This window comes from Euprymna scolopes, chromosome 9 (genome assembly GCF_053919585.1).
Source record: "Euprymna scolopes isolate OS-2025 chromosome 9, ASM5391958v1, whole genome shotgun sequence".
Classification (NCBI taxonomy): Eukaryota; Metazoa; Mollusca; class Cephalopoda; order Sepiida; family Sepiolidae; genus Euprymna; species Euprymna scolopes.
This window is the reverse complement of record NC_136490.1, coordinates 9,873,877-9,901,376: the sequence shown is the minus strand read 5'-3', so window position 1 is coordinate 9,901,376 and position 27,500 is coordinate 9,873,877. Positions and strand designations below refer to the sequence as shown.

General features: G+C 32.1%; 1 protein-coding gene and 2 pseudogenes across 14 annotated transcripts in view; all 3 read right to left on the bottom strand.

The window, feature by feature from the left end:
* Positions 1-27,500, bottom strand: part of LOC145284430 (lachesin-like) — a 1,332,212-nt gene that overhangs the window by 822,858 nt on the left and 481,854 nt on the right. The gene's annotated exons all lie outside the window — the stretch shown is intronic.
* On the bottom strand, positions 3,010-3,137 carry LOC145285313 (U2 spliceosomal RNA; annotated as a pseudogene).
* Positions 4,072-4,190, bottom strand: LOC145285459 (5S ribosomal RNA; annotated as a pseudogene).

The window sequence follows — 27,500 nt, the reverse complement described above, 5'->3', positions numbered from 1 at the left end:
GAACGGTTGGGAGTGGACCTGGGAGCAGTGGTTGCTAAAAGATGACTTCATATTTTTTCAAGTTCTATGATACATATAACATCGAGATGCAAGTCGAACAATTGTTTGGTTCATTTAGATATGCTTGCTTTGCCACGTCCTAAAGCTAGCGAGGTTTTGAGATCATGGTATTAACTCAGAATTTTCAACCAATGGAAATATTTCCAAATCTTAAAAGGTAACACCTATACGTGAATGTAGGAAACCAGTGCAAACTTTTAAATTTCTATAAAACAGGGTCAAGAAAATTAGTTTTAGTGATCCTTCAACAGCTGGCTGGATAAAAGGAACCTAAGAATGTCTACTCAATACTTCAATGTCGGATATATTTTCCACAGGTTTTTTTTTAGATTATTTTTCATGGGCCCAGGTACTTCTATAATTTATAAAATAGTGATATTCCAAAGATTCCAAAGTTTCTTTTTTCTTTTCATGTAGTACTTAATACTCCACCCCATGTCATCTGGCCAGCGAAGTAAGTCAAAAGAACTCAATGATTCGCATATCCAGCCGTGCGCATCTATACATACACTAATAAGAAGAAAGGTAAACACACACACATGCACAATGCCATGCATCCCAATCCACTATAAACATATTGACTTGTAACTGGTATTCACCCAACTACTTTACACAAACGTGTTGTACAATGAAAATTTACTAACCTGAAATATTCGCATTTTTTTTATATATAAAAATGTTTTCTTATAGGATTTCGTATTTATCCATTTTTGATTTATAAAACTTTATGTTTTAGGTAGCCGTTGCTATCTGGTGTCACTCCTTTTATTTCAATGTCTCATTGTATTTTCATTCTATTATGCATACAGGATTATATTTATATCCAATTCATTCTGATGCAAAACTTATTTAGGTTTTGTATCGAGAGGACTTGAATAAGTATTGATAATCGAAAAAAATCTGATGAAAGAACGAACAGGTGATTTTGTCCAAAGTTGACGCTTTATACAGCCTAACATCACAAGTGTATTTGAGAAGTTTAATTACTGCATAAGTAGGTAGGTTCCTTGACATATCAGGGTCGTGTTTTAAATGAATGTTTGTTTAGAGCATAATTGAACCATGATACTTGATATTTGCATCTAAATTTTAATTTAAGCCATTGTATATATAAAAAATATTTTATATAATTAACAGGTTCTCCACAGTGCAATGCAGACTACACTGTATTGTAGACTAAGTCATTGAGAGCTTCTTCCCACTGCACCGCATGATTCCTAACTAGAGTAAGTAATGAATCGATTCGATTGAAAAACAAGCGATTTCACCGATTTTTTAATAAAAGTATGTGAGTATGAAACATTCGTTAATCATTCAATCCCAGGCAATGTCGGGGATCTCTGCTAGTATATATATATATATATATATATATACACACAGACACACGCACTTCATTTTCTTTATTCACTAAAACATGACTTAAGCATTAAATGTCAATGTAGTTCTTGGCTATACCAAAAAACCTTACTAGATGGCCTCTACCAACGCCAGGGACCATGCCACAGATTCTAAAAAAAAAAAAAAAGAAAAAAAAGAAAGTCATATGACTGAATGCAATTTTGTATCACACCCAGATGGAGATGGGTATTTAATAGGATTAGAAAATAAACAGAAAACTATATAAAAAGGTTGGGAAAGATGAATTTTGGGGTTGACGTAGAATTGAGTACCTTATTCAAGGGAGTCCGAAATAGTTTAGTTTTGCAATAAGGACAAATCTTATTTAACCCATAGATTGGAAGTTGGCAGACACGACCACTGAGTGGAAATAGACCACCAAATGCGCTTCAGAGCTAGGACCGGAAGTGAAAGTATACAATCCACTAATGAATATTTTAATTAAATGTAAATTAATATCTGAAGCAAAAATTGATGATCAGGGAAATTCTCATTTCGTCTGAAAAAAAAAAAACAAAACAAAAAAAACCCAACAAGTTTATAAAAGTAAACATTAACTGTTGAGTTAATTTTACCTTTGATAGCAGTCAATGAAAACAACAATTTTTCAATGTGGAAACCCCACCGAAGTCCTGTTCCGCATACATCTCCCTATATTGCCAGATATTTCTTGTGCATTTAGCTGTTGACCGTTATCTCATCCACTATACACGTACTAATCTAAACAGTCATCCATTGTTTTAATGTGACCAAACCAAGAAAGTCTCCTTTTTTTTACACATATTGTCCAGATTTCATCTTCCTGGGGTCATTAGATTTAATCCTGTCTTTAAGATTCGCACTATATATCCATACCGTCATTCTCATTATCCTCTTCATGCAATGCATATCTTCAACCCTCAACGTAATTATAAATACTAAAAAATATTTTAAAATTTAGATTGTCTTTACTATAAAACTATAATGTAAAATGATCACCAGAAATGTAGTACAGAACAAGTAAGCATTTTTTGTGTTTCTAAAATAGTCACCATTCTGAAAATAAAAAAAATAGCTACTCGTTCTGCATTATGCCATGTAGTTAAGAACTAGGTGATCGTTTTACGTTAAATTTATATAGTAAAGTGACCCCTACTCTAAAATCTAACACCTGGGCCAGATATTTTTAGAGTATTGCTGGGTAAAATCTCATTTTTACTTTTACTGTTGACAGCGTTGGGGCAAAAGGTATATTTTTTCTCTATTAAGTAAAACTAAGTATTTCTTAAAACAAGGTCAATAGCCATTAGTCGCATGCTCTCGTGTAAGAAATGAATACGTGAATGTAGGATTGACATGAAATTCTTAAGATAAACTAAAATGACCGAAAAATGGGCTGAAAAGACTTAAATAAATAAAAAATTAAATGACTTAGAATGACTTTAATGAACTTTACGATGAATTGAATGACCTTAATAATGACTTGAATGATTAAAAAAACTGTAATCCTTCAAAAACAATTTGAATGATCTGGAGAATGACTTGAATTACGTTGAGACGTACTGGTTGTAAAGTGGGTGATCATTTTACATTAAATTAATACAGAAAAGTGATCCCCCACTTTATATCACAATAAGTACAGCATGTAGTAAGAACAGATACTACACTTTGATCTTAGCCAAAAGGCCAATAAAAGCGGTGTTTATTTGCTCCCCACCAAGCAAATTAGGCACAAGGCCGATTTTTAATGTGAGAAGTGAAGGGTAAATGGGGACCAACTCCCCGGGGAGTAGGGGTGCTGGATAGTGACAATTGGTATGAAGGGTTGCCCCTACATTGACCAAGGTCTTATATGTGGGGTCGCCCCCACATATCGTATTTGCTTGCAGTATCTGCCGGAACAAATACTACACTTTAATCCCGGCTCGAAGGCCAAGAAAAGCTTAAAAAGCTAAGAACAGCATCTATTAACAACAGACCTTTGATCTTAACAAAAAAGGCCAAGCACAAAAGTGTTACGGACAGACCGACCGACGGAGTGAATTATAGAGTCGCTTGCACGCGACTAAAACTCTCACATTACTTTTGTTACGGATAACACATGCTACAAAAATGCTGAGAGAGGAAAGATCGTGAAATATCAAGGTCTTATGTACGACATGAAAAGAAAACAAACTGGAATCGTTGGAAGATCACCACTCCACAAATTATAGAAGTAACTGGGTTCATGAAAAAGAATCTCAAAAACTATGTGGAAAATATATCCGATGAAAAGAGAGATACAAACAGTTGCACGTCAAGGAATGGTCGGATACTGAAAAAAGATCTCTCGGTTGAAATGTACGATATAGCAGGTCAATGTAAGGCATCTGGTAGGATGCGCCATTGTTGGCTAGAACAGAATAAAAACTAAAGTGTAACTCTTTAATAGTCTCAAAATTGTGGCCGTAAGCATTGAGAGTGTGTGCGCAGTCAGCACCAACCCTATTCAGGGTTTAACCGCCTTGTCCGAAAGAAGAAGTTTCATGGGAGTATGAAATTCACAAGCGGTCCCCAGTCGCATGTATATCCCCGTTAGGGGAGATGACGACGTTAGGTTTTTGCAACTCTTGCAGGGAGGTGTCGACGTCCTCCTACATACAGCACCTGGACTTCCCAAATTAGTCACCCATTTCAGTAATGACCAGGTTCAACGTTGCTTAACTTCAGTGATCGGACGGGAACCGGTGTGTCAACGTGATTATGCCGTATATATTGAGAGTGTAAGTTGAACATAAATCCAAATACTTAAACGATTCGAAGATACATCTCTTCTGCTAAAGAGGACTTTCGGTCGCAATGTCGAGCTCATTGAAGAGATTCAGAAATAGACGTGAATCAACCAGATATGAACGATATATAGAACACAGCTTTTGAAAGTTCAGCATCTTTTTTTTTTTTAACTAAAAGTTAAAAAAAAAAGTGAAAAACAATTTCGAAATGTTAACTTTCAATCGCAATTGACAATAAGATGATTTCGATTCCAAAAGTCAGACATTTTAACACTTGAAGGCAACGCATGCAAAAATCGCATCATTTCATTAAAAAAAAATCTTTTACGATAAAAAGATTTTCGTTTGACATTTCTTTTTGGACAAAAATTAATTGAAACAAAAATAAAATCGAAAAAATACAGAACATTTTACAATAAGTTCCTATTTTTATTGTATAGGTTTCATTACATGGTTCGTTTTTAAACGTACTTTAAAGGTATGACAGTGTGTTATCTAAAACGTGTTTAGTTTTTTAAAGACTCATCGGTGTGCCTAGACATGTAACGTAGTTGTCACATTTCAACTCTCGGGACCCACACGTGTGCAGACAGTCGCATAGAAACAAAGACAAGGAAAGTATTCATCTCACTTTTTTTTCAGTTAAAACACTTACACGTACTTCCCGAATAGCGCCTAGTACCTTGTTCAAAAGTCTTGTTTAACAAAACTTTGCCGTGTCGAATATGTTGTATGCTGTCTTTGTCTAGCCATGTTTAGGGCACTCTTTCCCAAGTTTAACATGTCTATACCTGCTCTTTTCGGGACACGTTTCTCTTTATATAATCATTTTCTTCTTTCTCGCTGTGACGTCACCTCTCACACGGCTCGGTCATTTGCCTACGTTGACTGTTGCTGCTATACGCGCGTCCGCACACTTTTGCAGGTGTTGCGACTGTATAAATACAGTATATTCCCCTCAAAATCTCTGGCCTTGATAGAGGGAGACTAAAACTTGCTAATATGGTTTCAAATGATCTGAAATAACAGCATTGATTTCAAATATTCCGCATATGTTATATCTACTCTCTTTTGGAAATAAGGTACAGTTATGAATATCTCCAGTATCAAATAATTTTTATACACTGTGAAATTTACTCTATGTATGGAAACCAAAGAGGGGAGATATAACATATGAGAAATATTTGGAATCAAGTCTCCTCTTGCTGTAATTTCACATCATTTAAAACAATAGCAGCAATTTTTAGTCTCCCCTCAAAGGCAAGAGGTTTTGGGGAAATATCAAATATTTTGTAATTCATATGCAAATCTAGGAAAAAATGACTATAATTGAAACATTTCGTGGCTGAAAAAAGTAACAAAAATAGACTCTGGATGATGGTTTATCCCTTTAATGTACGACGTTCAGAGCAAATGTCACATAACCTACTGCAAAATTCAGTTCATTACTTTCCAACGAGCCTTTATTTGTTAAATTTTGATCAATAGTCGCTGAGATTTGAAACTTATAAAATTTCCCAAAAAGATGGTATATCTATATATGGCTATATCTATACTCGTAGCAAAATTGAATATTGAAATGCTCATATCTTTGGTTCTATGCGATGAAACTACATGAAAATTTGCAGGCTTTTTGAAGATTATAATACTATTTTATGGTTAAAATTTTATTATTGGTAAAAAAAACCCTATATTTTCAAACCAATAATATATGCCCCAAATTTGCAAACATTTGTGTGTGTATGCGTGTGTGTGTGTGTATGCGTGTGTGTGTGTGTCAGCTCAAGTTTTTCTGCTTCGGTTGTTTCCCCTGTAGCCTTAAAAGGCCACTAATATATATCTACAAACACGAACTCCGTCTTTCAACTCATCAGTGTTGCTAAATGTATAATCCAGTATATATATAATAAAGTTGTATTTATGTCTGCTGATTGATTCACAATACACGTCATGCATGACATTATAGCAGATGACGTCATATATGACGTATACTATTTCGATTTTGCTTATATACATCTAGTACAAGGTGGAACGATCAACGTGTCGCCCTAAAGAAAACACTACAACCTTTTTAAAAAAACTTTTATTGAAAAAAATCAATTCAGGTTACTTGATTATGTAGTAGAGCTGACATCTAATCAATGTAACTGCATTCGTCTAAATTGCTGGCTTGATACGGGTCTGGAACTAGGAGCATGCCTTTTCCACAAGCGTCGGCCGGAGCTCGGCAAATCCTCGGCGGATGGCGGCGATTAGGCTGGCTTTGGTATTGTCGCAGGTCGTATTGGTTATGTTCTCGACGTATGACCAAGTAGTCCAGCGGATTGGGAGAGGAGAGGCGCCAGTGAAAGGAGGGTAAAACGTCGTAGCCTGGGTTTCTGTGAACTTGTGGGCTGGCACAGATTCCTGCTGCCACACTCAGGGTCTTCCAGCGGCCACCTGATTGCACCAAGGGATCACTACACTCCAGTAAATCCAGGTACGCTTTCGTGTTGACTTTCAAGCCATCTTCAAAGATGTGAGGTGGTATGATTTACATTTTTATACGAAATAATCTTTTTTAAAACTCAAGTTGAAACCATTTCTTATCAGTATGCTTCGTCAAAGCCAACTGCTTTGTCTTCTGTTGTCTATTGATGGCATTGGAATTTGAAAAAGAAATCAAACGATAAATGATACTATAGTTCACAATATCGGCCTTTTTTTCTAGCATTATTTTAACTACGACTTGTTTAAAATCTACGGACATAAAATCACCTTTTATACCAGATCACATCTTTAGGCGAGTAGGAATAAAAGAACGTGTATTCTTAAAGCATCTTCATAATAATTATCGTCGTCATCATCTTTGGAGATCATTTTTATAGCCGACTAACGCATGTAGGCATTTAAAATTGACATTAAACCAAAGTAACCTATCTCTGGACAGTATTTTTTCATCCATTTCAAATTCATTTTCATCATTTCCTTCCATGTTTACCTAGATATTCCTCTATAAACTGAACCTGATATCTCAACTGCCCTACACCTAACTTTAGAGCTCCTATCTATTATTTCAATGTGAACATAATATCGACGTCTCCTGTTCTGCACACAATTTTCCTCCGAGGTAGTCTAAGGTCCTGAACTGTCATCTAGGCTTCAGCCTCTGTCCCATCGACGAGATGTTGCATCCCTCTGCCTGTTCCACAAATACTTTAATGGTGAATGCTCTGACGAACTGCAAACACTTGTACTTCCCCGATGTAACTACCTCTGACAAGCTACTAAGTCTCATCCCTTTACAGTAGAGATCCCTAGGTGCAAGAAAGCCTTTTACTCCGATAGTTTCTTCCCCAGAACTGCGGGTCTTTGGAACTCCCTTCCGGGATTCTGCTTTCCCAACTGCACTGATATGCAGAAGTTCAAGTGTAATGTTAAACATCTTTCTACTCATCTCCCTTCATAATGACCCTGCTAATTAAGTCCCTGATAGTAGCCCCCTGTTTCAAAGTGGCACTGCGCCTTATTTGGGGCGAAAATTGAATAATAAAAAAAAAAATTCAAAAAATACAATTACAAATTACTGAAGACTTCTACCTTGTCATGACATAGGGAACGATAACATACTAAACCCATAGTTTAGATACCGTATTATCATTTCCAAATTTAATGTCAACAAATTGCCATACACCATCTTCAGAAGTAATCCAATTTATTAATTCCGTTTATCAATTCTCGTATAATATTCGTTAGCATTCAACTAGCAATGAATTAATCTCACTAACTTTCACCCTTGGATGGTTGTTACTTGTTAAATAGATTTCTCAATAACTTTTCATCTCGAAACAGGTTTCTACGAGATTACTTCCCCACAGGCTACAACATGGTCGTCGCCAATTCCAATGTCATCTAATCCTGGTCATAAAGCGTCTTTATAAATCATCACATTTTTCATTTCATTCATAATTTTAATCCTCCCTTCATATTCTTCATCATTAAAACTGGCAATCTACCTATCCTCTAAACCCATATCCGTGAGTAACGTTTAATCTTCATAACTGGTGATTTATTAGTAAATAAAAAGACTGGATGGACGTATTTCATTTTAGTTGTGGCCAAGTATTTGTAGAATAGTTGGTCTGTCATGTTTAAGTTTGAAACTGAATGTTCACATCATTAAACGCGTACATTGAACAGACGCATCTTAAGAATATTCGTTATCGTCTTGATTCTTCAAGGGTCAATAATGTGAGTTGCATCTCAAATTAGGGGACAGCAACAAAGTTATTTCTTCCGTATATGAAATCACAAACTTAAGTCGAGCACTTAAAGCACTCCTAGGCTCCATCTGTATCGAGGAGAGAGAGAGGAGTAGGACACGAGAGAAAGACGACACGAGAGAGAGAGAGAGAGAGAGAGAGAGAGAGAGAGAGAGAGAGAGGGGGCACAAGAGAGAGATAGAGGGGGCGCAAGAGAGAGACGGGGACAATAGAGAACGAGGGGAAAAGATTTAAAGAAAAGGATAAAGAAAAAGAAAGGGGGAAAGGGGCAGGAAAGAGAGAGAGAGAGAGAGAGAGAGAGAGAGAGAAACGTTACTTCGATGGGAAATGCTTCAAGTCTCAGAGAAGCAAAAGTTCGTCAGTCGGCAGAAAAATAGGCGTAAAACATTTGATCAGAATCGAAGACGATGACAAACATTCGAAAGAAGTGGCGATCAGTCTTGAAAGATCAGAGCAATTTTCTTGAATCTTTTTTCGATACTGCTTGCTTTTAGAAAGCCAATACCAAACATGGATATACAAATATTGAACGGGAAGATTATTGGGCAATGCTCAACTGTGGGAGACAAGTAATTGTTTTTTTATCCAAACAACCCACGCTTATCTTTTGTATAATAATAGGTACAACACTGCCAACTATATAGTAACACAGACCGCATTCAATTTTTATACGAGCCAACTATAACTGTTCAGTAGCTGCCGATGCAAATAATTAAATATTAATATTTCTCTCGTAATCTCACAATGTATCTTACGAAGATCGTTCCCAAAGTAAAGCTTCTATTTTTAAACAAATAAGCTAAAACGTTGAAGAGCTACGAAGATGAAAGTGCTACAATTAAACGAGTAACTTTTTGTGATCCAGAATTTTTTGTTATATATACATAGTCATCACTACTATTGATGCTTCGGTCCCACACCTCCAGTGCGAGCTTGTCATTTGCAGATCTGCCGCCACTCTGAAATCGACGAACCTATCTCATGACTGTATCGACATCAACTGAATCGGATTAGTAAACACCCAATAGGCACCAGTGAATGTCGATCGGATCAATTATTTCTGCATGAAGGGAATCAATGACGCATCTCTGCTTCTGGCGCACGTCCATGACAGGGATTGCTTTCTTAGAGTTTCACACCGTCAATATCTGCAACATAGAGATGAAACTATCAGGTCATAAATGCATAAGTTCAATCATTATGACAATGCAATTGGGAATCACTTCAGATACATTCAAGGGGAATAATAAAAAATAGTAGGCATTACATTTGAAAGGTCCCTCATAATTCTACAACGTTGTGATATTTTTAGGTGTATCTTGTCATCCTGAAGCGTAAAAAGTGGACCTTTGGTTTACAGTCGGCTGCTTCTGGATCCTCTTATTTTGTCATTTATATTCTATAAGCGATGTTCCTGACAGAGGGTGATTAATTGCTATTTTCTGGATTGGAATCTATTCATATAACATCTATTGCTTGCGAGTTTGTTTTTTTTTGGGGGTTTTTTTACCTTCAAGTTGGGTTTTTATGGCTCTTTACATCACGTGGCTTGTCTGAAACGAATTGCATGAAAAGGAGAAAACGTGATATTTTCCTTTGTTGCTTCTTAATTATTTTGATAAATGTGTCCACAAAAAATGTATGCACCCTAGAGAATAGACTAAAAGATAAACCATTAAAATGGAGGAGAAAAAACAGGACCAATAATTTTTAATTATTTAAAAAAATTCCTTTAGATAAAATTCCCCACATTCTCTAATTTTGCCTAAATTGAAACGCAGATTTCATGAACAAAGCTTCTTTCCCAGAACTGTCCGTCTGTGGAACACTGTTCCGCTGGCCAGCTTCCCGGTTGAATACAATATGGACACCTTCAAATATAATGTAAACAAATTTTTATTTAGCCGTCCCCATAAATAATCAAATTCTACCCAATTTACACAATTAATGATTACTACACTACCACTTTACATTCATTAACCCTTCTCCTCGAGTGGTCTTCGGGCCTTGATAAGTGGTGACTCCCAAGTAAAAGAGTCTATAATCAAACATGGCATAGTTACGTCGAGTATATTATATATGCTCTTCAGAAAAGAGTATTTTTCCAAAGCTAGTTTTCAGTTAAAATGTATATTACAACTGATAAAGAGATACATTTCTTGGAATAGACAGTCATTTTTATATCACTAACCAACAAAAATGTCTGATTACACAGGCATATATAATATGAATAAATGCACTTATATGTATAAAAATACCTATAGACATTTATATATATATATATATATATATATATATATATATATATATATAAATGTCTATAAGTCCATTTCTTGTCTTGTCAATATAAGAAAAATGTTTAAAAATCGGCAAAAAGAGCAAATCGGCTTTTGTCTTGTCAGTTCCTGACAATTTTAGACTCAACTTTGGATATTTACTTCTCTGACAGTAATTATAGATTTCCTCTTGTTTCTGATAATTTATCAATCATTATATATGTATATATATATATATATATATATATATATATATATGAGGGGGGGGGAGAGGGAGAGAAAGAGAGGGGAGAAAGAGAGACGGAGGAAGGGAGAGGGACGGAAAGATTATGGATGTAAAAATTGAGATTTTGTGGAAATGTTTCGGAGATGTTTTGCTAATTATGCTTGTTTATTATTCAGGTACTCTTATGCGGATCGATTCTTAGTTTTTCTCTTTTTTTTTTTTACATAGGAGTCACCACTTATCAAGGCCCGGAAGTCACTCAAGGATAAGGTTAATAGTGCGCGTATCTGATATTTTTCTGCTAGAAGAGTTACATATGAAAACATCGGTAAGAATGGATTTTACGTATTTAGACGGTCGTGGTGGGTGTCAACATATTTCAAGCGTAATAAAAAATATAAAACATTATTTAGCCAGTAGAGTTAAATTTCCTAGAAGTACATCCAATGAAACGACATGTGTCTACCAAATAGTGCTCGATGAGTAAACAGAGCAGGTATATGAAATTTATTTATACAAACATTGATGGCTACATATGTGCATACATGTTTCTGTAATCACCGCGTTGAGGGATTACGTCTTCAGGCCAAGAATTATCGTCGAGTTCTCGACGATAATTCTTGGCCTGAAGACGTAATCCCTCAACGCGGTGATTACAGAAACATGTATGCACATATGTAGCCATCAATGTTTGTATAAATAAATTTCATAATAAAAATATACCTATTACATTTTAAACATTTAGTAGAATGGAAAATACAAATAAGCACTGTATATATTACTAGCAAGAAGACCCGACGTCACTTTGGATTGAATGAAGATCACTTATGGACTATTTCTTAACGTCATATTTTCGTTGCTATTTACTACCATATGTGTGTGTGTGTGTGTGTGTGTGTGTGTGTGTATATTATTTTAATGAAAAGAATGGATTGATTGGCCGATGCTTCATAAAGTTTTCAGCACATTTCTTTCATTTTCTCTGCCCAATAACTTACACGGGAAATATCTGTCTGTTCAATTTACTAAATATAGAAGGGGCTGAAGAAACGTGTATTAATGACAAAACCGACAAGTAGCAAAATATCACCCCTACACTGTAGAGATCCCTAGGTGCTGCAAAGCCTTCTATTCAAATAGCTTCTTCCCTCAAACTGCTAAAAATGGAATTCTCTCTCTGGCCCCTGCTCCCTGACTGTACTGACATGCAGAAGTTCAAGTGTAATGTGTACAGACATCTCGCTGCCGAATTCCATACATAGTATCCTTGCGAATCTGGCTCCATAAATAATATCTACTTACGACCTAATGGAATCGCGCCTTATTTGGAGTGAAAAAAATATTAGAAAGGAGGGAAAGATACACAAGTTTTAACTATTGAACGTCATGGTGTATTATTCATCGGACTACTGTTCTCGTCTTGAGTGTGATTTTCGTAACATTTCGGTCGATATAACTCCCGACCTTCTTAAGGTGTGTCTTGTCGAAATCGGGAATGTTGAACTTGGGAATTTGGACGGAATTTCGAGCGAAAACCTTTATTTACTTCACGGGAGTAGCGTGCTCTTGTTCAGTCAGGCATTACTGGATCGAGGTCCTAAGTAATTCGCAAATGTATATTTCGGTCGCCCACACTGAAGATTAAACCTTCAGGAGAAGGCCACTTTTACAATTGATTTTGCCTAGTGCTCTAACCACTGCGCCACGGGCCCTTGAAGGCCATCTTTGTTAATAAATTCTTAGGCTTTTGTTATTTTATTTGTTGTTTTATTTGTTGTTTTATTTGTTGTTTTATTTGTTGTTTTATTTGTTGTTTTATTTGTTGTTTTTTTTTGTCCCTTTTATTGCTTTAATATATAAGCATTTTCTTTTAAAAAAAATATCATTACTTAAGTATTTACTTGTCTTTGTCTCTTCTACATGCAAATAATTCCATGGCTGAATTTTAGAGCATTTTTTAAAAATAATTAACACACTAGCAGGGACACCGGACATTGCCCATAAGGATTCAGGATCCATTAAGGATTGAATTAGGATCAATGAATGTTTCACACTTCCAATACATTTATATTCATCGAAATTGGTGAAATCGCTCATTTTTCAATCAAATCGATCGATTGATTGTCTGCTCTAGTCGGAAATCAATAGTGGTGCACTGGGAGAAAGCTTCACATGCCTCCCCACAGTTATTTAGTCCCCAATATACTTTAATCTACATTGCTTATTTTATAAAATTATTTTTATGTAATGGATTGAATTAAAGTTTAAAATGCAAAAGTCAAGTATCATGGTACAAATGTGTTCTAAACATTTATTTAAAACGCCTCCCCGTCTTATCAAAGAGCCTACTGTTGATTTTATACAACGGGCTTTTCTGCTTGTGCGATGATAAAACTTCTCAAATGCACTTATGTAAACTGTATTAGTGAGTTAAGTTTGGTCAAAATCACTGTTCCACTTTTAATCAGATTTTTTATGATTATCGATTTTTGATACTAATCAGAGGCATTTCAATACAAGACATATCTAAGAACATTGTAGGCACAAAGTACATTCGTGTGAAATTGCAACAACTGTCCAGCCGTTTCGAAATCCATAGGAAACGAACTCGCACACACCCAAATGCTTTTTTTATACAAGTAATTATTATTAGAGCTTTATAATAATAACAACAGTAATGATACTAATTGTAATAGTAATATTAAGTTTAATAATGATGCTATTAAAAATGATGCTATTAAAAATGATGCTATTAAAAATGATGCTATTAATAATGATGCTATTAATAATGATGCTATTAATAATGATGCTATTAATAATGATGCTATTAATAATGGTGCTATTAATAATGGTGCTATTAATAATGATGCTATTAATAATGATGCTATTAATAATGATGATATTAATAATGATGATATTAATAATGATGCTATTAATAATGATGATATTAATAATGATGATATTAATAATGATGCTATTAATAATGATGCTATTAATAATGATGCTATTAATAATGATGCTATTAAAAATGATGCTATTAATAATGATGCTATTAATAATGATGCTATTAATAATGATGCTATTAATAATGGTGCTATTAATAATGATGCTATTAATAATGATGCTATTAATAATGATGCTATTAATAATGATGATATTAATAATGATGATATTAATAATGATGATATTAGTAATGATGATATTAATAATGATGCTATTAAAAATGATGCTATTAATAATGATGCTATTAATAATGGTGCTATTAATAATGATGCTATTAATAATGATGCTATTAATAATGATGCTATTAATAATGGTGCTATTAATAATGATGCTATTAATAATGATGCTATTAATAATGATGCTATTAATAATGATGATATTAATAATGATGATATTAATAATGATGATATTAGTAATGATGATATTAATAATGATGCTATTAATAATGATGCTATTAATAATGATGCTATTAATGATGATATTAATAATGATGTTATTAATGATGATATTAATAATGATGATATTAATAATGATGATATTAATAATGATGCTATTAATAATGATGCTATTAATAATGATGATATTAATAATGATGATATTAATAATGATGATATTAATAATGATGATATTAATAATGATGATATTAATATTGATGATATTAATAATGATGCTATTAATAATGATGCTATTAATAATGATGCTATTAATAATGATGCTATTAATAATGATGATATTAATAATGATGATATTAATAATGATGATATTAATAATGATGCTATTAATGATGATATTAATAATGATGATATTAATAATGATGATATTAATAATGATACTATTAATAATGATGCTATTAATAATGATGCTATTAATAATGATGCTATTAATAATGATGCTATTAATAATGATGATAATAATGATGATATTAATAATGATGATATTAATAATGATGATATTAATAATGATGATAATGATGCTATTAATAATGATGCTATTAATAATGATGATATTAATAATGATGATATTAATAATGATGATATTAATAATGATGATATTAATAATGATGATATTAATAATGATGATATTAATAATGATGATATTAATAATGATGATATTAATAATGATGATATTAATAATGATGATATTAATAATGATGATATTAATAATGATAATATTAATAATGATGATATTAATAATGATGATATTAATAATGATGATATTAATAATGATGATATTAATAATGATGATATTAATGATGATATTAATAATGATGATATTAATAATGATGATAATAATGATGATGATAATAATGATGATATTAATAATGATGATATTAATAATGATGATATTAATAATGATGATATCAATAATGATGATATTAATAATGATGATATTAATAATGATATTAATAATGATGCTATTAATAATGATGATATTAATAATGATAATAATGATGCTATTAATAATGATGCTATTAATAATGATGATATTAATAATGATGCTATTAATAATGATGATATTAATAATGATGCTATTAATAATGATGATATTAATAATGATAATAATGATGATATTAATAATGATGATATTAATAATGATATTAAAAATGATGCTATTAAAAATGATGCTATTAAATATGATGCTATTAATAATGGTGCTATTAATAATGATGCTATTAATAATGATGCTATTAATAATGATGCTATTAATAATGATGCTATTAATAATGATGCTATTAATAATGATGATATTAATAATGATGATATTAATAATGATGATATTAGTAATGATGATATTAATAATGATGCTATTAATAATGATGCTATTAATAATGATGCTATTAATGATGATATTAATAATGATGTTATTAATGATGATATTAATAATGATGATATTAATAATGATGATATTAATAATGATGCTATTAATAATGATGCTATTAATAATGATGATATTAATAATGATGATATTAATAATGATGATATTAATAATGATGATATTAATAATGATGATATTAATAATGATGATATTAATAATGATGCTATTAATGATGATATTAATAATGATGCTATTAATAATGATGCTATTAATAATGATGCTATTAATGATGATATTAATAATGATGTTATTAATGATGATATTAATAATGATGATATTAATAATGATGATATTAATAATGATGCTATTAATAATGATGCTATTAATAATGATGCTATTAATAATGATGCTATTAATAATGATGATATTAATAATGATGATATTAATAATGATGCTATTAATGATGATATTAATAATGATGATATTAATAATGATGATATTAATAATGATACTATTAATAATGATGCTATTAATAATGATGCTATTAATAATGATGCTATTAATAATGATGCTATTAATAATGATGATAATAATGATGATATTAATAATGATGATATTAATAATGATGATATTAATAATGATGATATTAATAATGATGATAATAATGATGCTATTAATAATGATGATATTAATAATGATGATATTAATAATGATGATATAAATAATGATGATATTAATAATGATGATATTAATAATGATGATATTAATAATGATTATATTAATAATGATGATATTAATAATGATGATATTAATAATGATGATATTAATAATGATAATATTAATAATGATGATATTAATAATGATGATATTAATAATGATGATATTAATAATGATGATATTAATAATGATGATATTAATGATGATATTAATAATGATGATATTAATAATGATGATAATAATGATGATGATAATAATGATGATATTAATAATGATGATATTAATAATGATGATATTAATAATGATGATATCAATAATGATGATATTAATAATGATGATATTAATAATGATATTAATAATGATGCTATTAATAATGATGATATTAATAATGATAATAATGATGCTATTAATAATGATGCTATTAATAATGATGATATTAATAATGATGCTATTAATAATGATGATATTAATAATGATGATATTAATAATGATGCTATTAATAATGATGATATTAATAATGATAATAATGATGATATTAATAATGATATTAATAATGATGCTATTAATAATGATGATATTAATAATGATGATATAAATAATGATGATATTAATAATGATGATATTAATAATGATGATATAAATAATGATGATATAAATAATGATGATATAAATAATGATTATATTAATAATGATGATATAAATAATGATATTAATAATGATGCTATTAATAATGATGATATAAATAATGATGATATAAATAATGATAATATTAATAATGATGATATTAATAATGATGATATTAATAATGATATTAATAATGATGCTATTAATAATGATGATATTAATAATGATGATATAAATAATGATGATATTAATAATGATGATATAAATAATGATGATATTAATAATGATGATATTAATAATGATGATATTAATAATGATATTAATAATGATGCTATTAATAATGATGATATAAATAATGATGATATAAATAATGATGATATTAATAATGATGATATAAATAATGATGATATAAATAATGATGATATTAATGATGATGATATTAATGATGATGATATTAATGATGATATAAATAATGATGATATAAATAATGATGATATTAATAATGATGATATAAATAATGATGATATAAATAATGATGATATAAATAATGATGATATAAATGATGATGATATTAATAATGATGATATTAATGATGATGATATAAATTATGATGATATTAATAATGATGATATAAATAATGATGATATTAATAATGATGATATTAATAATGATGATATTAATAATGATGATATAAATAATGATGATATAAATAATGATGATATTAATAATGATGATATAAATAATGATGATATAAATAATGATGATATAAATAATGATGATATTAATAATGATGATATAAATAATGATGATATAAATAATGATGATATTAATAATGATGATATTAATGATGATGATATAAATAATGATGATATTAATAATGATGATATAAATTATGATGATATTAATAATGATGATATTAATAATGATATTAATAATGATGCTATTAATAATGATGATATAAATAATGATGATATAAATAATGATGATATTAATAATGATGCTATTAATAATGATGATATAAATAATGATGATATAAATAATGATGATATTAATAATGATGATATTAATAATGATGATATCAATAATGATGATATAAATAATGATATTAGAAAAATATGATGAACACCACACATCAAATTTTGATTTTAGTTCTCATCATATTTGATGTAATCTGATCAAATTATAATTGCATGTTTCTAAGTAAACATTCACTTTTTCTATCACTTTGTTTTACCTGGGGATGGGGTATCCTACTGGATGCCAGACATTCACCCCCTATCTCAGACATTCTAATCGAGAAGTCTGTTAAAGATTCTAACCATCCCTTCAGGTGCAATTGTTTGCTTCTCTCTTACACATTAATCACTGGGTATACTTGCCAGATAGGTTTTGAAATTCTTTTTCGTGAGTTTGGTTGCTTTTTACACTGCGAATTGTGGAGATCTTTCTAATATTCCAGTTTATTTTCATGTAGTACATAAGACGTAAGTATTTTATTATTTTATTTTTCTCAGTTCCCAATATTTCAATATTCAATACATTGGGAGCATTGCCAGAAACGCTGCGAAAAAGGTAGGCTCTCTCTACCATGCTAGAAAGCTACTAACACCCGAATGTATCCTGTACCTCTATAAGGCCACTGTTCGCCCATGTATGGAGTATTCTTATCATATTTGGGCTCGTGCATCTGCTACTAGTCTCACTCCTAGACAGGGTTCAAAAGAGAGTCGCCAACCTGATAGGCCCCTAACTGTGATCTAAGCTTCAGCTTCTGTCCCAACGACGTAATGTAGCATCCCTCTGCCTGTTCTACAAGTATTTCAATGGCGAAGGCTCTGACGAACTCCAAGCACTTGTGCCCCCTCGACGTAAATACTCCCGACAAACCCGACAAGCAGCAAAATCCCACCCCGTCACAGTTGAGATCCCTAGATGTAAGAGAGCCTTCTACTCTAATAGTTTCTTTCCCAGAACTGCTAGACTTTGGAATTCCCTTCCGAGTCCTTGCTTCCCCAATTGTACTGACATGCAGAAGTTCAAGTGTAACGTGAACCGACATCTTGCTACCCAACTCCCCACATAGTACCACTGTAGCTTATGTCCTTGATAGTAGTCCCTACAGCAAAGTGGCAGTGTGCCTTGTTTGGAGTCAAATTGCAATAAAAAATGTCTTCCCACAGTGATTATAGACGTTCAACATGATTGGGGAAACTTCTAACGTTGCTTCTTTCTCATTGTTCTATATCAGTTTAATAGCCCCATTTTCTAGGGACGCGTCTGTAGGAATTGCAGAATCATAGTGGATGGGATATGACTTGTGTCCAAATGTTCTTTCTGTTTCTGGTTTATGTTCACAAAACTTGATGTTGTATTTGATTTGAAACATTTTACAGATGATCCAGTGGAGATATTTACACATTTTATTGTAGCCATCCTTTAGCTGAACCTTACGGCTGGATATCAGGTGGTTCACTCTACTTCTGTGTGACGCAGTTTTGTGTCGGCTTCGAATTAGTAAACAAATATACGGACTTTTCCTTTTACTCCAACGAGCGATGTGCAAATTATTCAGAATAATTGAAAATACTCACAAAGATCAAATGTGACCCACATATATAATCTTACTAGCAGGCCACCCGACGTTTCCCGATCATAAAATATGTATAAAGATATTTTAATGCATTATTCTTATTTATTATAAAAAGAAATACCGAAGGTATAAAACCATTAGGTCAACTTCTCACGTTCTTTAAAAAGTGATAACCATTAGGTCAACTTCTCACGTTCTTTAAAAAGTGTTTTCAAACCTACTTATTCTTAAAAAAGTAATGTCATGTGAACGATTAACGCATGCGCATTCGTGAAACAGTTGAAAAATGGATAAAAATCCGATGACCCCCAACGTATCAATTTTTCATATTTGACCCTCTTAACAGCATTTTTTTTTTCGGATGAAAACCTTTTAAAAAGTTTTCCACGTTTCTGAATACCCTATATTGTAATTTTCCAGTCGGTAGATCAAACATTCGTTGAGTATATAGGTTGAGAAATGTCCTCACACGCACATTCTCGCTTTCATAGATAAAGAGTCCCAACAATTAATGGATAAGCGGGATTTTTCTGGTACACCTTAAAAATACATTTGAACGAAATAACATTTTGAAATAAAACAATTTAAAAAGTTTTTTTTTTCAATTATTTTTAAAGTGTACAAGTCGGTAGATAATTAAATTCTACTCTTTGAAAAATCTCATTTGCTGACATTTTTTTTTGTGTACCTTTTCTCGACTTACTATTTTTACCGCATTTGTCTGTCAAATATAAGTGTAAAATATAATTTATCAAACTTGTTTAAAATAGCATATTCGCTGGTTTGTCAACCCTCCTCTCTCTTTCATATATATATATATATATATATATATATATATATATATATAGACTAGCAAAAGTACCCGTCGTTGACTGGGTTCAAAAACAGCCTACAGAAAATGGACTCTGATTTATGAAAGTATAATACGTTATGAAAAGGAAGGGTTGTAAAGAGATAGCTTTGAATTTTTGGGGTATCAAAACCCAAGCAAAATATGACGAAAGTAAAAATAAAGTAGATAAACCCCATAATTTATTATACCATACCGAAACACACTGAAACACTGATTACAATATTCTGTGGATCTATATAAAAATCTTGCTAAACTTTGTGACATATTTCCATTCTCTGGAGGTCAGGCGCGTACGAACACCCCATAATTTTATTATACCATATTTCTTAAAACTGAAAAATAATTATCAAACTATACTTACGCAGATAAATATGAAAAGTCTTTATTAAAGTTTGTGCCTATTTCCATTCTATGGAGGCCAGGCGCGAACGCAGGCCACACAATTTTATTATACCATCACTATTTAAGTTAAAACATCCTTATCAAATTAGTATTATGTACATCTATATCAAAATCACTTGTAAACATTTTTTTATTTTAAATTTTTTATTTCCATACTTTGTGGACCAGGCGCGAACGCAGACCCCAGAATTTAAATGAACCACTGTTCTGCCAGATCAAACATACCCATTCCTGTGTCTCGATACATCTATCATTATATGTAATCGTTTTTTTTTTTTAAATAGTCAACCATATAGGAGCCTATTCGTAACCAGACACACACACAGCTTTATATATATATATATATATATATATATATATATTTATATACACGCATGTGTGGGTGTGGCTAAAATTCATTCCGATTTGATTTTTGTTCTCCTCTTTGTCCTCAACATTGGTTCTATTGACATAAGAAGTTTGGTAACAAGTCGTTTCACCGCAGACAAGTCATCGAATGACGGCAACAAATTGCCGAACAAATAAGCGAAACGCTATTCGATCAGTCAAACTCAATTCATTTCATGTAGCAAACAAATAAATAAAAGATCAAACACGTTTTCTTTTGTGAGAAGCTAGAAAGGAATGTTTTTAAGATGCGTCTATCCAATGTGTAGCACGAGAATGCTATTTCAGAATCAAACCTGACAGACCAACGAAAAGCCTATTTAAAACTCAAGTGTGACAGACACGTGTAAAGTGCACTAGATAGATACAAGAAAAGACAAGGGAGAGCAATGTTGAATAAAAAAAATGGAAAAACTATGTAATGAGATTATATATATATATATATATATATATATATATATATATATATATACACACACACACACACACAAAATGAGGATGTGTGTGAGTGTGAGGACGATTCTCAACCTACATATTCAACGGATTCTGGATCTACAGACTAGAAAGTTGATATAAAGGGTATTTAGACCTGTAGAAAAATTTTATTCGATTTTCTTCCGGAAGAAAAGGGCTACTAAGGGGTCAAATATGAAAAATTGGTACGTGCAGATCATCGGATTTTTATGTTTGCCAGCTGTTTCATGAATGTGTATGCGTGAATCGTTTCACATGACAGATTCCTTATGTAAAGAATAAGTAGGTTTGAAACCACATTTAAAAGATCGTGCTATCGTACTTGAAACACTGTCTTTTCGTTTTGGTTTTGATCTCAGCTCGAGTATTTTTTCTTTATAACAAAAGTTAACTGTTTACAAAAACATACTCGCATGCACATGTCTCAGTTTCTGTATAAATTAAAATATAATAGTTATGCGTACTTTACGACCGAGCAACGCAGGGCGGCATACGAGTATGTGTGTGTGTGTGTGTGTGTGTGTATATATAAGTGAATTTGTCTGTTTTCGTGCAGAACGATCTCTTCATCTACTAATTTTTATTGCACAGACTTGAAACTTGATATATAGGACATTCGGACTTATGAAACAAATTCAATTTTCTTTTAAACCTGTAAAAATAGCTGTTAAGGGTGAAAACTGAAAAACAACTTTACAGTAAATCGTCTAAAAGTTACTGCCAGCATGCGAAAATATACGTATATACCTTTAACAACGTTATTTTAAATGTTTTTATATGCGCATGGACTGAGCTGAGATGATAAAGAATAATGCCGGAGAGTTAAATGTTTTAGTTTCGATTCTAGCCGATGGCACCCAAATCATATTTTTCGATTTTTAATATCGCTACTATATTTTAGGTATAATATAATAATCCATAGAGTTTTAGCTGTTCAATAATAAATTCGAAATCTGCATGAATTGACAAATTTAAGCGTAGTTTATAACAACAGCGGCCGGCCTTCTAGTTAAATATCTCATGTCACAAAAATAATAAAAATAATGAATAAACACGTTCCTCCAGATGAAACCATTTAAAGCGATAAGGGGAAACAAAACAGTAAATAGCAAGTTTAACAATCCCTTCACTCTAAATTAAATATTAATGTCAGCTGTGTTGCTTATGTAGATAACCATAATAATTTACATACGAAAAAAATCAATTACTCGTGAAATTCTATGATTTTCAGCACTAATGCGAACACTAGTGACGCATATTTTTTTAACTTCATTTGTGGATAGACATATGGAAAACTTGGATTTGTTTTCATTCAGAAAAAACGTCAAAAGAAAAAAAATGGTAAATGGAGATTTGTTGAATTTTATCTATTTGCTAACTGTTTCACGAATGCGCATGCGTGAATGGTTCACATGGCAGGTTTATTAGAAAAATCAGGATACACTAATTTCCGTTAGGTCACTTAAGTTAAGCAACCTTTAGTTTGGTTAGTACCAGATAGGTGACCGTTCAGGAATGTAGGATGACCGCGACACTTCCCCGCAAGAACTGCATAAACCTAACGTCGTCGTCTCCTGACTCAACATGCGACTGGCGACCGCTTTTCTCCTTAACAGTTTTTTCTTCGAAGGAAGCCGGTTTAACACGCCTAGGGTAAATGCTGCGTCTTACATAGAACACTGGAATTCTGAGGAAGCTCACTGTCGCTCAGTTTCACCCGACAATCATTGTCAGCGAGAATTCAAGGATATACGCCGATAATAATCTACAGTGATTTAAAAAAAAAAAAAAAATGTTATTACATTTTCACCCCAAACAAGGCAAATTGCCACTTTGGTGTAGGGGGCTACTATTAGGGGCAACAACTACTGGGGTACTATGTAGGGATTTGGGCAGCAAGGTGTCGGTTCACGTTACACTTGAACTTCTGCACGTCAGTACTGTTGGGAAGCAGGGACCTGGAATGGAATTCCAGAGTCTAGCGGTTCTGGGGAAGAAACTATTGGAGTAAAAAGATCTTTTACATCTAGGGATCTCTACAATGTGGGGGTGGGATTTAGCAGCCTGTCGGGTTTGTCGAGGGTGCTCACGTCGTGGGGGCACAAGTGATTGCAGTTCGTCAGAGCATTCACCACTAAAATACTTGTAGAAGAGGCAGAGGGATGCAACATTTCGTCGATGGGACAGAGGCTGAAGCTTAGATGCCAGTTCAGGGCCTATCAGGTTTGCGACTCTCTTTTGAACCTTGTCAAGGAGCGAGAGACTAGTAGCAGATGCACCAGCCCAGATGTGGCAGCAATACTCCATACATGGGCGAATGGTGGCCATAAGGTACAGGATACTTTCGGGTGTTAGTAGTTTTCTAGCACGGTAGAGAGAGCCCACCTTTCTTGCAGCGGCCCTGGCAATGCCTTCAATGTAATTGTTCCAACTCATGTTTCCTGTGAACGTTAGGCCAAGGAGTTTGAAAGATGTACTCTCAGATAAAGAGTCGTTGGTCATTGCTATGGTGATTGAAAGAAACGTGGAGTATCGCAAAATTGGAAAAACTTCCTCTCATTTTAACGTCTACGAGACCATCTGTTTTTGCCAGTGAACAATCACAGGTGAGGACACATGTTAAAACTTTTAGTGAGAAAAGACTAATAATATTAGTTGAACTAGAACCGTCTTATAAATCAACAACAATAGGCTTTCAAAAGATAGCTGGAACATACAGAACAGGAGCTTACAGAAAACTGGACGATGCTGTACGCGACAGAATAAAAGACTACTTCTGCGATAATGGAAGCTAACAATTTCAAAGGGGAACTGCAAGTGTACGAAGAATAGCAAGTATGTTTGAATTCGTCCTTTGTGGTAACAAAGAACGTGAAAAAGAAAAAAAAATCCAATACAATTGACAAAATGCACAACAGATGGCAAGAGAAACCTTTTCAAAGCTGGTACCTTACGCGTTCCAAGACAAGGTCTGTAGACACCTTCATCTATTTCTGTGTACGTGTGCGTCTCGCCTATATGTAACTTACACATTACATATTATCTATAATAATAACGTTGTATTCCTGTTTGTTTATTTATAATTCTATCAATACATACAAAAAGGTGCACTGTTCAACAAATTAATTTTCATATTGAAAACAAACGTTTACACACATTGCAGCAGGATTTCTGTATATACTAGTTATTCAAAGGGGAATCTGCATTTAAGGAATAATGTTCTTGGCATATTACATGGAAGAAAATTTAAATAATTACCTCCGTATCATTATTTTTTTGCAATAAAATTGTTTTTAATTGCTCTATTTAGAACTATTTTTTAAAGTCGATTTATTGCATTTATATTTTATTTATTTTCAATTATTACACCACCACTTAAACCAGTTGCCTTTAGAAATGGTAGTAAGTTTATTGATTTAAGATGTGAAAGTTATTTCCACTTTAATTTTCATTGACGAAAATTTATATACTTTATGCTCTATAAATCCAACATGTGGTTTACTTTTAGGAAATCGCAACAGGAGTTAGAATATTCGGTGTATCTTAAATAGTATGACACTAAACCCTCCGCACGCCAATATGTTTTCCACCTTGCAACGCTGGGTATATACAACTAGTTATTACATATAATCATTGCATATTATTATTAATTTTATTATTATTATTATTATTATATATTTGGTTTACTAAAATTGCAAAAACTTAAGTGTGATCAATAGTAAGTTAGGTGGCTCAGTGGTTAAAACACGAACTAGCAACCTGGGTGTGCCAAGTTCGAATCTAGTTCGTTCAACAGAGAATAAATACCCGACGAATTTCTAGACTTGACTAAGAATATATCGGGGAAACCAATGCCATCAATAGAATTATCAAATTCCAACGAAATGAATGAGTGTGATCAATGTAAGCCCACTGAAAATATTGACTACAACTTGTGCGCAGATCCAGATTTCAAGCAATACACGCGTAGACTTTGAGTAAAATAAACAAAAACAGGAAAATAATACTCGTAAGCAGATGTTTTATTTTTAGTGCTGTTTTATAGTGAGAGATAGAAATGAGAGTCAGCGAACGAAATCTCGTGAATGACGAGAGAGAGAGAGAGAGAGAGAGAGAGAGAAGTTTTACACAAAACTGTGTTAAGGTCGCTCATACGAAGCGCTCTTTCGATCAGGCCGGGAAAAAGAAAACTGGATACAAATAAAAACAATTCACACCAAAAAGAATCCCTGTCTGAAGTATTTAACTACGAAGTCTTTGTGTATTGTATTTTATAGCGACACTGGTTTGGCTCTACACGGCAAGAAAAGAGAGCAACGCTGTGCGATATATATACACACTTTATTTAATCAAAAATGAATATACAAAGATATAATTTTATGCGAAAATTTTCAGTATTTACTTCAATGCTCAATACATAGGTACAGATAGGTAGTAAATTATGAAAAAATATATATACGGAAATTAAGTTACACAGAATATTCCGCGTTTCATTCTCGTGAGAATTCGTCAGGCTTATGCCTGACGAATTCTCATGAGAATGAAACACGGAATATTCTGTGTAGTTTAATTGCCATATATATTTTCATGACATATATATATATTTCTGTGGAAATATGTTTTTCAAGTATATTTCACCTTTTATTTATAGCATTCCTTTAATTTATGAAGATTACTATAATTAAGCTTATATATTGCATTAGTATACGGAAGTTCAATATTTCTTGAAAACTGTTCAATATTAGATAGAGCTTCATACATATTTCTTATACAAACATTCAGAACGGCCTATGGAAATGCAATTATGTTTTAGCAATCTTGTGTTTTGTCAGTGCCTAAAAAGAATAAATTAAAATCTTACAATTGGTAAAAAGAAAAAGGAAATACCTAAAAATCTGAAATATTGAAGTTATCTGGCAATTAATAAAATTTATACAGTCAGCAACATCTCGGATGAAATTTAGTCAAACAGCAGATTATGCTGTGGAATCTGGAAAGTTGAGCGTCGTAAACCGGAAACCGACTACGATCAAATATTTCCTCTGACTCATCAATTTATAAAGTTGTCCTGTTTATTGGCATTTATGTGCTAATATGCATACATATGTACGCACCTAAGTATCCGGATAACCACATATGGACATGGCCTACACATGTGTAAAAATATATATCTATATTTTTAACATATCCTTTGGGCCAAGAGTACAGTGTAGTATCTGTTCTGATGCTACGCTTCACGTTTTCTGTTCTCGGTCAATGGAGGAGAAATCCTTCATGACTGAAACAATTTTAATTTTTGTTTCTATCCAGATTGCACCTTTTTGGGGAGCTGAATTTTCCCTCAACATTAAACACTGACATTGTGTCTAACTTTGCCCTCGTGTGGAGGGAAATCAATAGGAACATAATATGCACACAAATATACACAAATCTATCAATACATATAAACATACATACACCCAAATTAGTTTTTTTTTTCATGGTAAACAACTGATAATCCTTTAAGACTAATGCAGTTATTGAAGAGGGAGTTATCTTACAAGCAAAGAATTTTTCAAATGAAGAACCTGGACTAAATATTTTCTACTTTTCTTCGTATAGTTATACAGGTTGAAAAACCTCAAAATGTATGTATATATATATATATATATATATATATATAT